The sequence below is a fragment of the Lagenorhynchus albirostris genome, chromosome 2 (assembly GCF_949774975.1).
Source record: "Lagenorhynchus albirostris chromosome 2, mLagAlb1.1, whole genome shotgun sequence".
In the NCBI taxonomy this organism is placed as follows: Eukaryota; Metazoa; Chordata; class Mammalia; order Artiodactyla; family Delphinidae; genus Lagenorhynchus; species Lagenorhynchus albirostris.
In genome coordinates, this window is record NC_083096.1 from 180989227 (window position 1) to 181002374 (window position 13148).

A 13148-nucleotide genomic window follows, 5' to 3' on the forward strand; every position below is an offset into this window, starting at 1 on the left:
TTTAATATTCAACTATAGTAGTGTTTTAAAAGTTAAATGAAGAATAAACTCAAATATAAAAGCTCAAAAAATGTTTTTTGAACAGGTAGAATACAAAGGTTTTTAATCAAATAAAAACTTAGAAATTATTTAAGATACATATTACAGAAAAAAGGGCTAATTTCTGTAATATATAAAGATATATATATATATAACCAATAAGAAAAAGACCAACAATCTAATACAAAATTTTATAAATATGTGAATACATAGTTCATAGAAAAAGAAAATACATTCAACTTTCTTCATAAGATAAATGCAAAGTAAAACTATGGGATAACTCCTTGTATATGCCAGAACCACATGAATAAAACAGTACAATAGTATAATGTTTAGGTAAGAATGTGAGGAAACAGATACCTTCATATGATGTTGCTTGGGATGTAATTTAATTCAGCATTTATCTATCGGCAGAGTGTTGATTAAATCAAGTGTGGTACGTTCATTCTGTTGACTACCAGCTCCCAACTCAAGTCTTTCCCTTGCTGTCGTAAAGGAAAGCTTCTCCCCTGGAGTTCCACAGGGACACTTGCTCCATCAGCTCTTTGCTCGTGGATCACCCTCTCAGTGGGTCTTTCCTAATCTCCCAATTTAAAATTGTACCCACTTCCTATGCCTTTTTTTTTCTGCTTTAGTTTTCTTAATGATGCACACCACCATCTGACATACTATATACATTTTTTCGCAATTTACTGTCCACCTCTCCTCTCCAGAATGTGTATCAGAAAGGGCTACTCTGTCTTTGGCACCTAGAACAATGCTAGGCACACAGTAGCTGCTCAATAATACTACTTACTAAGAATGAGGCAGCTCTTTACGTACTAATGGAAACCAACCTAATACAAGTTATAGTGTTACATTGAAAAAGCAAGATGCAATATGTGTATGAAGTATGCTACATTTGTGCAAGAGAAAAGAAAGGAAAAAGTGTCCATCACTGGAAGGATCGATGAGAAACTGTAACATGTTGGCCTCTGGGGAGCTGATTGGGTGAGGCAGGGTGGGAAGTAGGGAAGGGAGACTTACTTTTTACTGTATAGCTTTTCTACCTTCTCAATTCTTTATCCTGTATTATTCCTTCAAAGTTTGCATAATTTATAGTTTAAAAATATATAACAATATGGGACCTCCCTGGTGGTCCAGTGGTTGAGACTTTGCCTTCCAATGCGGGGAGAGGGGTGGTGGTGCGTGTTTGATCCCTAGTCGGGGAGCTGAGATTCCCACATGCCTCGTGGCCAAGAAGCCAAGACATAAAACAGAAGCAACGTTGTAACAAATTCAATAAAGACTTTAAAAATGGTCCACATCCAAAAAAAAAATCTTTAATAAAAAAATACATAACAATCTTAAAAATATGAAAGTCCTCTAACCTATAATACCACTTCTAGAAATTTATCCTAAGTACATAAAACCTGTTCAAGGATAATCATTGAAGTATGGATAGAAAAAAATCTGGAAACAACATAACTAGGTTATGTTGTAGTTAAGTCCCTGCAAGGAACTACTGTACAGCTGTTAAAATATATTTATCTGTGTTGATTTAAAGTTCACAGTATATTGCTGGTTAAAAATGATACCTTTTTAGAGTGTGTGTGAAAATGTGTGTGTGCTCACTGGGTTTAGGGGAGACTTTTACCATCTATACATTTTTATACTGGTTGCATTTTTATAATAAATTACTTTTGAGATCAAAACAAAGACAATGAAAAAAATAAGGTCACTTCTTCAACAGAAAATTGTATAAGATGAAACATGCAAAATAAGTTGTTTCTCTTTATAATTATTTTAAATGTTTCTTTAAATTTCCAAGCTGCATTAAAAAAAAAACCACAATGGCAATGAAAATATTTTCATGTTGGAGAAAATACAATGTCTCTTTCACTCACACCTTGCATTAATGAAGGCCATGCTCTTTTTTTTTTTTTCAGTACGCGGGCCTCTCACTGTTGTGGCCTCTCCCGTTGCGCAGCACAGGCTCTGGACACGCAGGCTCAGCGGCCATGGCTCACGGGGCCCATCCACTCCGTGGCATGTGGGATCCTCCCGGACCGGGGCACGAACCCGCGTCCCCCACATCGGCAGGCGGACTCTCAAGCACTGCGCCACCAGGGAAGCCCCAGGCCGTGCTCTTTAACCAAGAAAGAAAGTGCTCTTGCCATGATCTCAGCTATTAATTTTGGGCATAAGACGGCAAGAAATCAAGTAATAATGAGTGTGGTTATAATAGTTAACATTTACCTCATGTTTAATCTGTGCCAGGAACTGCTCTAAATAAATGCTTTTATGTGCAGGAACTCACAGAATGCCCCCAACAGCACCAAGAGGGGGGAGACAAGGATACACCCCACTCACAGATGAGGAAAATGAGACAGAGTTTGTTCAAAGTCACCCTAGTCACCTCCAGCACCCGGGTACCCTTCTCCCTGGGCCTCAACCCCTGCACTGCCATTACTTGTTAATTTGTCCGCCTCCTCAAACAGATGATGCAAATTTTCAGACTCATTCAACTGTGGATTTCCAGCCTAGCACAGTTCAGAAACACAGCATATGTTATTGAACCTTTGTTTATTGAATCCACGTGAACGACAAACAAAGAAAAAGGTCCCAACCAGGGCAGCCCAGCACCCGAGAGGTGCTACCTGCAGGGCTCCTGCTGAGAGGAAAGACCCTCATGAGGGACCGCCAGGGGAGAAGCCCAACCTGGGCTCTAACTAGGAAACAGATGAAGTACCCCAACTCCTTCCAATTTATAGCATGTGCTTGCACAACTACAAATCTTAAAACCGCAGATATTAGAGGCGCATATTTCATTACTTTCGGCATTGCGTATTTATAATTTAGCAGTGCGTAAAAATTTATAAAGGCAAAACTAGTGGTTGGTTAATGACGGTTACCGTGGCAGACCACATTTAGTGTATTTTTCATGTCACGGAAATCTGGCCTGGAACAGAGTGCCACATTCATAAAACAGGTGATGAAAAGGGGGAGACATGGGCCAGGGGTTTTGTGACAAAACGCTCCTAGACTCACAAAGGCTGTCCCTCTACTGTCAGCGAGAGGCGAGCTGCTCCAGAAAGGACACGTGAGAGCAGAGGCAGAGGGATCAGAGGCATCTCTCGATGAGCCGGATGCACGGGAGCCCACTGCCAGCCCAGCTTCAAAGAGCAAAGCTTTCTGATGGAGAATAGTTAAGACGAGAGACCCCCAAGAGAAAGCGGTCGATGCTACTGCTGTATTGACAAATGTATAATTTTATCTTGGAAAAAGAAATCCTCTGCCTTTCCAAAAGTGAGTCCTAAAATAGCTGCCTTTCAAGGACCAGCATCCTAATTGAGTTTTTATTCATCAGTGGCTACAGATGAGCCAGAGCAGGTCCTGGAAGTTTATCCCCGAAGCCATGGTCTGGTCTCACAACTCATCAATTCTAGGCATTGGATGACATGGCGCCGGGCCCAAGGGCCGGGAAAGCCTGCAGCCCGGCCCCATTACAGAGCTCAGAACAGCTCAGCTCCGGGTAGGGCTGGGAAGGCGGAGGCCTGATGCTGCAGGAAGTGACAGCTGGCTGGGCGGGGGCCAAGGGGAATGACGGCTTTGCAGCAGAGATCCCAGGAGCATCCCTCCTGCCCCCCAGCCTCCATCGTCCCTGCCCTGCCCTCCGAAGATAATGAAGAGCTTTGGCTTTTCCTGTCCTGTCCACACTGTGGGGAAGAGGTGAGGGGACTTCCGCGCAGGTGTCGTGAAATCTATCCAGAGGTTAAGCACCGCCAAGCTCTGCTCAGGCCACCCCAGGGTCAGGCAGAGCCCAAAGTACTGCCTGTCCAGAGGCTGAGAGGAATTCTCCCCAGGCCCCACCTGGCAACCCCCCTACGGTCACCAACAAGGGCTGAGAAACCATAAGACCCCTCGGACTCCCCAAACACAAAGTCAAGGGATTTGATAAACAGAGTCATCTATTTTCACTTAGTACAACAATTAAAGCAGATCTATATTTTCAAACCATCACCCTAAACAAGTCAAACCACACTATAAATCAGAAAGGAATAATTAAAACCTACAGTTCTCACAATACCACAGAGTGAGGCAATCACAAGGCACTTCTAATGAGCAATTTATGTAATTAAAAAAGTCAGACCCGTAATATGCAAAGAACACTTCAGTGAATTACTGCCAGGGACTCTGTGCCCTTTGATCCTCGTGCCTGGCCTCTGCTGCTGTGACTTCTCAGTCATCCTCTCCTTGTATTTCTGGGCGCCTGGAAAATAGCCACAGAAGATTTTCTTCATAAGCTCAGACTGTGCCTCATACTTAGAAAGCACCTTTAATACCAACTTGCATAAAGGACGGTGGGTAATTGCTGCTAGCATCCAATGGGAGCGCTGTGTCTCATCTATGATACGCAATTTAGAAGCTCTATTCTAGTAAGAGAATTTTATGACTTGCTGTCACGATAAATAAAAGTTTACGGCATAATGGAATTAATATTTACTTTGAGTGCAACACAGACTATTCCAATAAAGTTGTTCTGGAATCACTTTACACCAGGACAGTTGGGGAATGTTGCCAACCGACAGCGGGACTCGAATTCGCTTCCCCTTATCACCCGTCGATGACTGACAATCTTTTCTGGTTTCTGGTTCAATCTGTTTCCGGACAATTTTTTAAACAATTGCTGTAGTTAAAAACGTTGGTGTTGGATGTGACGTGTTAAATGTCTGCTGAGCTGGCGGCACGTGCAGGGGTGGGGCAGGAGGAGAAGGGGAGAAGGAAGGGGGGTGGTGCTGGTGGGTGATTCCGCGCCAGCATCTGAAGGAGCCGCTTTGGAAGAAGGAAAGGACGTGTTCTGAGTGAGCCCCTCTAACGCTGTTGTTTTCAGAAGGGCATTTGTGACTCATCGGACATTCAATCTGTTGCTTTTATGAGAAGGAAAATTTTTAAAAAGAATACTAGCTCACATCTAAATTACGCAGTGGCTGCTTGATTCTAACATAACTATACAGCAAGCAATTCTCTTACTTTATCCTAAATGATAATGTACTGAAGGTGCGGGGAGCAGTTATTCCAGATCTTAGGAGAGTCAGAACCGCAGTCAGGTTTACCGTGAAACTACCGGCACTGAAGCTTCGGGACTGCCCCCCCGCCTCACCACCCGTGTGTTGCATGGACAGACCCCTTCCAAGATGCTAGGCCTAATTTTGTGTTCATGATTTTGTATTTATACAAGATCCCCAACTGTATTGGCTTCAGACCCCATGAAATTGGCATCTGCCCCTGATCAGAAAGAAACTTACATTTCAAAGCAAAACAAAACAAATTCCTAAGAGGAGAGGGAAATCCTGTCCCAGGGTGGGGTTGGGACCTCTCGAGGTCCTTGGCACGAGTGTTCTCGATGGCGCACGTGGGGTTGCGGTGGTGCCGCCGGGGAGGGGATGGAGATGTAGGGCTTTATCGGAAGGGTCCAGGAGACTAAGACACAATGGCCAGCTTCCGACTCAGGGGAGCCGCTGGCTGCTCTCCGAGTCTGAGTCATGCAGCAGCGGGAGGCAAGTTGCCCAGACTATAAACAAGTGGAGAATTCCAGAGAAAGCAGGGATTAGTGGGGCGGGCCAGACCACCCACCTTCTCCTCCTGCCTTAGCCCCTATGAGTCACAGGCAGGATTGTCATAAGGGGGGAAGACAGCTGATGATGCTGTCACAGGGCCAAATGTGAAGCTCTTGTTCAGAGGCTAAGATGGTTTTAATAATAATCCTAGTGGTAAAGAGTGCCTTTAATATAAAGAAATCAAGTCGTTTCATATACTGTTTTGCTACAAAGAATAGTTTTACTATTGGCCTTCTTAATGACGAATCCATAAACACATAGAATGACCTGGGTAAGGACCCCCGAGTCTCTACACCTCCAGCTCATATTTTGAAACAAAATTTTCATATATTTTGAAGATGAAGAGCCAGCCCCAGAGAGGGGGAGTTACTTGCTTAAGGTCACACAGCAAGTGAGGCAAGATGCAAACTCAAGACATCTGACTCTATTACGGTAGCCCCTTCGTTAAAGCAAGTCACCTCCTTAGGTCACTGCTGGAGGAGGAAGAAGCCAGCTGTGTATCCAGAAACCCTGAGCCTGGCTGGCAATGGAGCAGAGGGGAAGGGAGGCCCGAATGCTAACCACTCAGGAGTGCCCATCTTGAGTGTTTTGGTGTTCCCCATCTCAGTGCATGAGTCCAGACTCACCCTTCTCTCCAAGACGGTCCCTGAGTGCATTTCTGAGGCCTTAGGTCAGGGATTTGGGGGTTCTAGAACCTAGCACAATGCCTGACACATCTTAAGTGCTTAATAAAAGTTTGCTGGGTAAACAATTTAGTACGGATCTATTGTAGAATGTATTGAGACATCTATAAAACATCCTTCAGATAGAAGTGATGAAATATGCAACAGACTTCTGGTACTCCAGGGCCATTTGGGCACAAAGCTCTGGAATTTCCCCTGTAGCAAGTCACGGGAACCCCAAGCCTGTAGATGGAGGGAGGTACCTGTGTGAACAGACCCCCAGGAGAGAGGGTGACATGCACCAGGTCAGAGAGAGCTACCGGTGCCATTTCGATTCACAGAGAAAAGACAATCATTGTCCCTCCAAGCTGAAAATCCATTCCTGTCCACCCCAGGGACCCTGGGCGGAACTTGTCAGTGGCCCTTCTAGAGCAGAAAGTGGCTTTGATATAAGGAAGAGGGGAGCTCTGTTGCACGGGAGCATCCTGGGTTGGGGCAGGGGGACCATGCATCTCTGGGGAATGCTGAGGAGGAATTCAGCCCTTGTAGCTGCACCCAGGACCCCTGCCATGTTTCCTTGGCTCTTGCCCTGCACCTCCCCCTCGGGAAGTCCACCCAGTCCTCAGCCCTGGAGCTCTCTGTCCAACCACATTCCATAGAGTCTTCCTTGAGGACCCGCCCCTGCAAGTTCCCTACAGACACCAGCCTAAAAGTGCAACCACAACATCTTTACGATGGTCTTTGTTTATTTCAGATTGCAAATTGTCTGATGATTTTATTTCAATGAAAGGGACTGCTCTGTATCACACTGCAAACACATACAAAACTGTTGCCCATAAGGGTGATGATCTGGTGCAGGGGATGGGAGGAAACAGTAAACATTAAATCAAAGCGACTCAGCTTCCAGCCACAATGAAGGGACTGTAGCTAGACCTGCCCTCCTGCTGGAAACAGCCATAAAACTCGATGAAAATATCTGAGGCTACTCTTTGCAGGCACTGGATGACAGGCAGTTCAGGACTGTGATCCCATAAGAAAGAAAACACACAAGGTGAGCCCTACATCTGCCGAATTTCTGGACCATTATGCAGGGAGGTGGGGTCCAAGCTGGGCACAACAGCCTCCCTGATCAGAGAAGGCAAAAGTCAGAATTTGGGGCTGCTGAAGCAGCTAGAATTTGAAGGTCTGAGCCCTGGAGAGAAGGGAGCTGTGTAGAAGGAAGTCTGCAGAAGTCTGCTTGGAGGTTCCTGGGGGGTACCCGGTTGAGGGCAGAGCTGCCCATATGTGGGGCAAGACTCTAGATACCATAGCACTGAAGGCTAAACAGTGATACTGGAGGTCACGCAGGGTTGGGGGACCTTGAATTATGGCCCAGCCAGATGTGAGAACCCTCACTGGGTACCTGCAGCATTCACTTAAGACTCCAGAAAGCCCAGGCTTAAGAGGAAGGACCACACCCTTGCATAAGCAGCAGAGCTTTCAACTAAGGGCAAAACCAAAATAGACCAACCATATCAAAAGAGTAGAACCGAGTCATCTGTCAGAACAAAAATCAACATGCTTTACAGGAAACAACACAATCCAGACTCCCTACAACATAAGTTCCGTAATATCTAGAGTATACCATGTTCATGGATTGAAACTGGTCCACAGATTTAATAATCAAAATCAAAGAGAGCTTTTTTTAGGGGGGAGAAATTGTTTTTTGCAAACTTAGGATCTTTCTGAACATACAGTTTTACAGTTTCTTTTCCCATTGATCCTCCATCCCCATCCCAATCATACCCTCATCAGGCATTCGGCACAGCTAACCACTTCCTCTTCAGAGTTCCTCTCCATTTGGTGCCCAGGTCATCATGCTTTCCTGGTTCTCCTCTGCCTCATGATTCCCTTTGTCTCCTTTTCCTCTGCCGGCTCTCCCTATTTCTCCCAGACTGCTAAATATTTTAGGTGTCATAGGGCCTCAGTCTTTGGTCATTTTCTCTCCTCTGTACACTTTCCCTGGGTGGTCACCCATGGCTGATGCCTACAAAAGTCTGCATCTCTGGTCTGACGGCTCCCCTGAACTCCAGATTATATATCCAATAGCTTACTCAACATCCACACTTGGATGTTGCATTTAATGCGGCTGAAACATACCTCTTGATTTTCCCCCCAAGCCCTCTCTTCACCTATGATTCTCTATGTCCGTTAATGGCACCATCCTTCATCCAGTTGCTCAGGCTGCAATTTCGGAATCATCTTCATATTTTTCTTTCCCCTTATCCCACATCCAAGTTATCAACAAGTTCTACCAACAATATCTTCAAAATGCACCCCCTGTCAGCTCACTTTTCACCACCTCCACTGCTGTTAAAGTAACTGAACAACCATCTTTTCTTGTCTGGAAGACTGAAAGTGGAGCAATGGTACGACGAGACAGGTAGGAGCACGGATGCTGGGGCCAAATAGCATGAGGCCAAACCCTGGCCCTGCCACTTACTAGTTGCATAAGCTTGGGCAAAGTACTTACTCTCTCTGTGGCTCATTTTCCATCTGTAAGGTGGAGTTCCTAATAGCACCCTCCTCCCTCAGAAGACTGGTACAAAAGACCTTGAGTCAAGGGTCCTAGAAGGCTCACTCCCTTTGGCTCTTCTCACTTGCTCTGATGCGTCGTGAGTGTGGTCTGCAGAGGTCCACATGGCAGGGAACTGAGGTGGCATCCAGCAAATAGCTAGTGATGAACTGAAGCCCTGAGTCCAACAGCTCATGAGAAGCTGAATCCTCCCAACAACCATGTGAGTGAGCTTGGAAGATCTGGGCCCATTTGGCCCTGGAGATGACCGCAGCCCTGGCTGTCACCCAGCCTGCAGCCTTGGGAGAGACCCCAAGCTGGAGGACCCAGCTAAACCATGCCTGGATCCCCAGCCCACACAAACGGTTAGGAATAAATATGGCTGTTATAAGGTACTGAGTTTTGGAGTAAGTTGTTACCCAAACATTGGTAACTAATACACCCTGCCTTCTTAGAGGCACCGATCACCTCCTGGATTGTATCTGTCCATTGTGTCAGTCTCCCCTGCTGCTAGTAAGCTACACGAGGCCATGGATATTATCTGTCTGGTTCACTTCTGAATCCCCAGGGACTAGGACCATGCCATGGCAAGCACTCAATAAATATTTGTTGCATAGATGAATAAATATCACACAGTGGGCCTTTTCCTGTGTGGTTATGTGATGTTGAAATGACAAACACCTGGAAGTAATTTGTAAAAGACTTCTTAATCTACACCCCCGATTCACAGTACCACCAGCCATTCAATCAGCCAGCGTGGGCTAGGACTCTGCCAGGCTCCATGGTGCAGACTGGAAAGAAACATACAGCAAACCCTCCCCTGAAGGAGTTACAATCTGGTTGAAAAGAAGAAGTCAGCTCATGAAAACGTATAGAGGGGTTTAGTTCTCAGTCGTGGGCCGCTGACCGAAAGATCTTATGTGGAGATCCGTGGGTCCCCTGATGACACTGAGCACGTGTGAGCCATGCGCCTCTCCAAGCATTGGACACGTGCTGCCCCACATGTGTAAATCTCCAACCCCCAGAGAGGTATGTGCCACTATGATCCTGGTTTTACTGATAGAAAAGCAAAGCAGAAAGGACTTAAATAGCTGCTCTCGGTCATATGATGGGTAAATGCTAGAGCCAATGTCCGACACCTGAAAGACGACTGCTAGCCCAGCCCGTGCCCCAGCCCATACGCGGTGATTGGCCCGTGTCCCTGCTCACACGCCATGATTGGCCCGTGTCCCCGCTCACACATGATGATTGGCCCATGTCCCTGCCCACATGTGATGATTGGCCAGGCAGCCAGATGGAGGCGGGGTATGAGGGGAGGAAAGTCGACACCAGAATGACCTTGGAGACCAGGTCAAGTGCGGAGGGAAGCTGTGGGGAAAACCTGAGACCAAGGGCCTTGGCCTCAGAAGCCATTAGGGAAAGAACCCCCAGAGTCACTGCCCCATGACTCTACCCAGGCAGGGCTGGTCCTCACCTGCAAGGAGTGATGGCAGAGTCGGAGAGTGGCTGTCTTCCCTTTAACCAAGTTCATAAGGCACAGGGATAAAATGAAAATTTATTAACGTCTGACAAGAAATCACTACTCCAGGGACCAGAAAGTTGTATGATTTAGAGCATTTTCTTTGGGAAACCGAAGGAGAGCAGCTCGGTGGTTTCTATGTTTAAGCCTTTGGGCAGAGGAGGCCAAGGCAGCCCTTTCTCCACAGGGCTGGTCTCACCACGGACCACGTATGAGCTGGCTGCTGGCCAAGACTGCCTGTCCCTCTGACGCTCTCTCTTGTCCCATGGACAGCTTCCATCACGTGCAGTCGTTCTGGGGGCCTGAGTGCACTGTCCTTTAAGGTGACTGCCCATCTCTGCAGTTTCACAAGGATTTATGAGAGCTGTTGAGTTTCCCTCCTTGCCTGCACCCTAGAGAAACGCAGTGTAGCCCCAAACGCCTACGCTCAGCAAGTGGGCAAGAGTATAAACCCCCAGGGGGCTCAGACCAGGCTGAAGAGCACAGCCCCACCCACAAACCCACGAGGGAGTCCCCCACCACCTGGGGCTCGCCTCCACCTGCTCCCCCTGCCCCCATCTGAGCACCCCAGCCATTTGCACTTCTAGGGAGAGCTTGTACAGCAGTGATCTGCCCAGGCACCTCCTCTGGCGGGCGCCCAGGATTAACTGGCGCCCTCTGCACAGAAAAGAGGGAAGCCTGGATTACTCTGGGCCTGGGGCTCAACCGTGTTTCCCCTGGGGAATGCCTGCCCGTGGTACCCTTGCACACTTTAACAGGTGGGAAGCATGAGGCTGCCGGCATGGAGCAGAAAAAGGATTACAAAAGCCAGATACTCGTTACTACCAAAATCTCCTGCAACCAGCTCCAAGGAGACCCCAAAGGTATTTCTGAGCTTTTGGAGAAAGGTGGGCACGAAATAGCTCGGGACCCTGGCCAGCAATATTACAAGAAGCCGTGAAGATACTTCTCGTCCTCATGCCCAGGGGGAAGCCCCAATGCCTTGAGGCATTAAGCTGGGATAATTCGTGTCTGGAGTGCCCTACCCAGAGTCCTAAGTGGGATGCTACCCATTTCCAACTCCTCCACCCCTGCTTCAATTGCACTGAAATAGGAGCACTGTGTTGTAACGGATGAAAGCAGACCACCATATTATGAAAGCTGTAGTGATAAATACACTTCCCGGTGGATGGCGAGAAAACAAATGACAAACAAACCCGAACAGGAAGGTGCACATGGATCACAGAACAACCTGGGCCTTCGTGCCATAACGCTCTGTAAGCTCTATAAATCGGCTCGTCGTGACTCTTCCGTCTTGGCTGACAAACGACCAAATGGGCTCTGCTCACTCTGAGCGCCAGAGAAACGCCAGCCCAGGAATGGCCTCCAGGTGCAGGCAGGGATGATTCTCTTGGGCCGGCTGCCTTCCAGCACATGTCATCCGGGACGCAGCGGGCCTCTGGCAGCAGCTTCTGAAGCTGGGGAGGCCTCTGGTCGCTGGGACAAGCTGTGCCTGTGTTCTTCATCCTCTACCAGCCTCCACCCCTACCCCCGGCTTCTCCAGCCCAGGTCCTTCCCTTTCTACTGGAAAGCAGTCAGTAGGTGGGGTACAGCAGAAAAATTACCACGGAAGTCAGCTGGGCTTTAGAACTCCCAGCGACCCAGCAGGGAGCCGGACCCGTGCCGAGTGTTTGCTGCCTCTTAGGGGATTCTCCAGGGTTCCCAGGAGAACGGGCGAGGACTGGCTTTCCGGCTTTCCGGGAGATCACTCCTGATGTCTGTCTATTTGGTGGTGGAGGATGGGCTGGGGTGGGCCCCTGCTCTGCAGGAACTCCTGTGCAATTCCCAGAGGGGAAGCAAAGCGCAGAAAACACTCGGCTTTGAACTGGGAGGCCTCTGGAAGGGAGCTGGGGGCGCGACGGCAATAATGCCAACTCGCTTGGGCAAAGTGGCTGAGTTTTCTGAGTAGGCAAATGCACCCCAGGCTGCAGGGGCCTCGAACAGGACAGGGAAGGAACAGCAGCCCTCAGTGATTTGTAAGGGTTGGGAAGGGGTTTCTTCAGAAGGAATTCACTCAGGGATCAACTGGGGTGGATCGGGGAGTGTGAGCTTCTCGCTCCTGAGTACAGAGAGTGGGGGACCTGGCTTCTGGGCTGACGGTCCCAGGAAAGAAGCAGCACCGTTATGTATCATCTTCCAGAAGACAGTCAAGTCCTCAGAATGGATGGCGAGGCTGGGGTAGCAGAGGTGGAGGTTTTGGTTTTGGGTTGTTTTTTTTTTTTTTAAGATTTTTTTGACGTGGACCATTTTTAAAGTCTTTATTGAATTTGTTACAGTATTGCTTCTGTTTTATGTGTTGGTTTTTTGGCCCCGAGGCATGTGGGATCTTAGCTCCCCGACCAGGGATCGAACCGGCACCCCCTGCCTTGGAAGGCGAGGTCTTAACCGCTGGACCGCAGGGAAGCCCCAGGCTGAGGGGTCTTAACAGCACCCTCAGCCTCTCCAGTGTATTCAAGCTTCCCATAAGGATCCGAAAGAGACCCACATTCACTGGAGCTGAAACACAAGGTGGCTTCCAGAAAGCACAGGATATTGGCTCTGTCTGCTAAATAAGTTCTTTCAAATAACTTTTTTTCTCTCCTTTTCAAACTGCCAGTATGTAAGAGTCGTTCAGAATTGATCCCCAGAGAAGGCTCTGTCCAATAAACCTTCCCTCTAGCTCACATCCCAGGAAGCTTCAGAACAAGCCACCGCTTCAGCAATTCAGTCTCCGTATATTTTATTTTTAGAATAAT

At 47.7% G+C, this 13148-nt stretch overlaps 1 protein-coding gene across 2 annotated transcripts in view; it reads right to left on the reverse strand.

Moving 5' to 3' along the window:
- CAMTA1 (calmodulin binding transcription activator 1) overlaps window positions 1-13148 on the reverse strand; it is an 893482-nt gene that overhangs the window by 396958 nt on the left and 483376 nt on the right. The gene's annotated exons all lie outside the window — the stretch shown is intronic.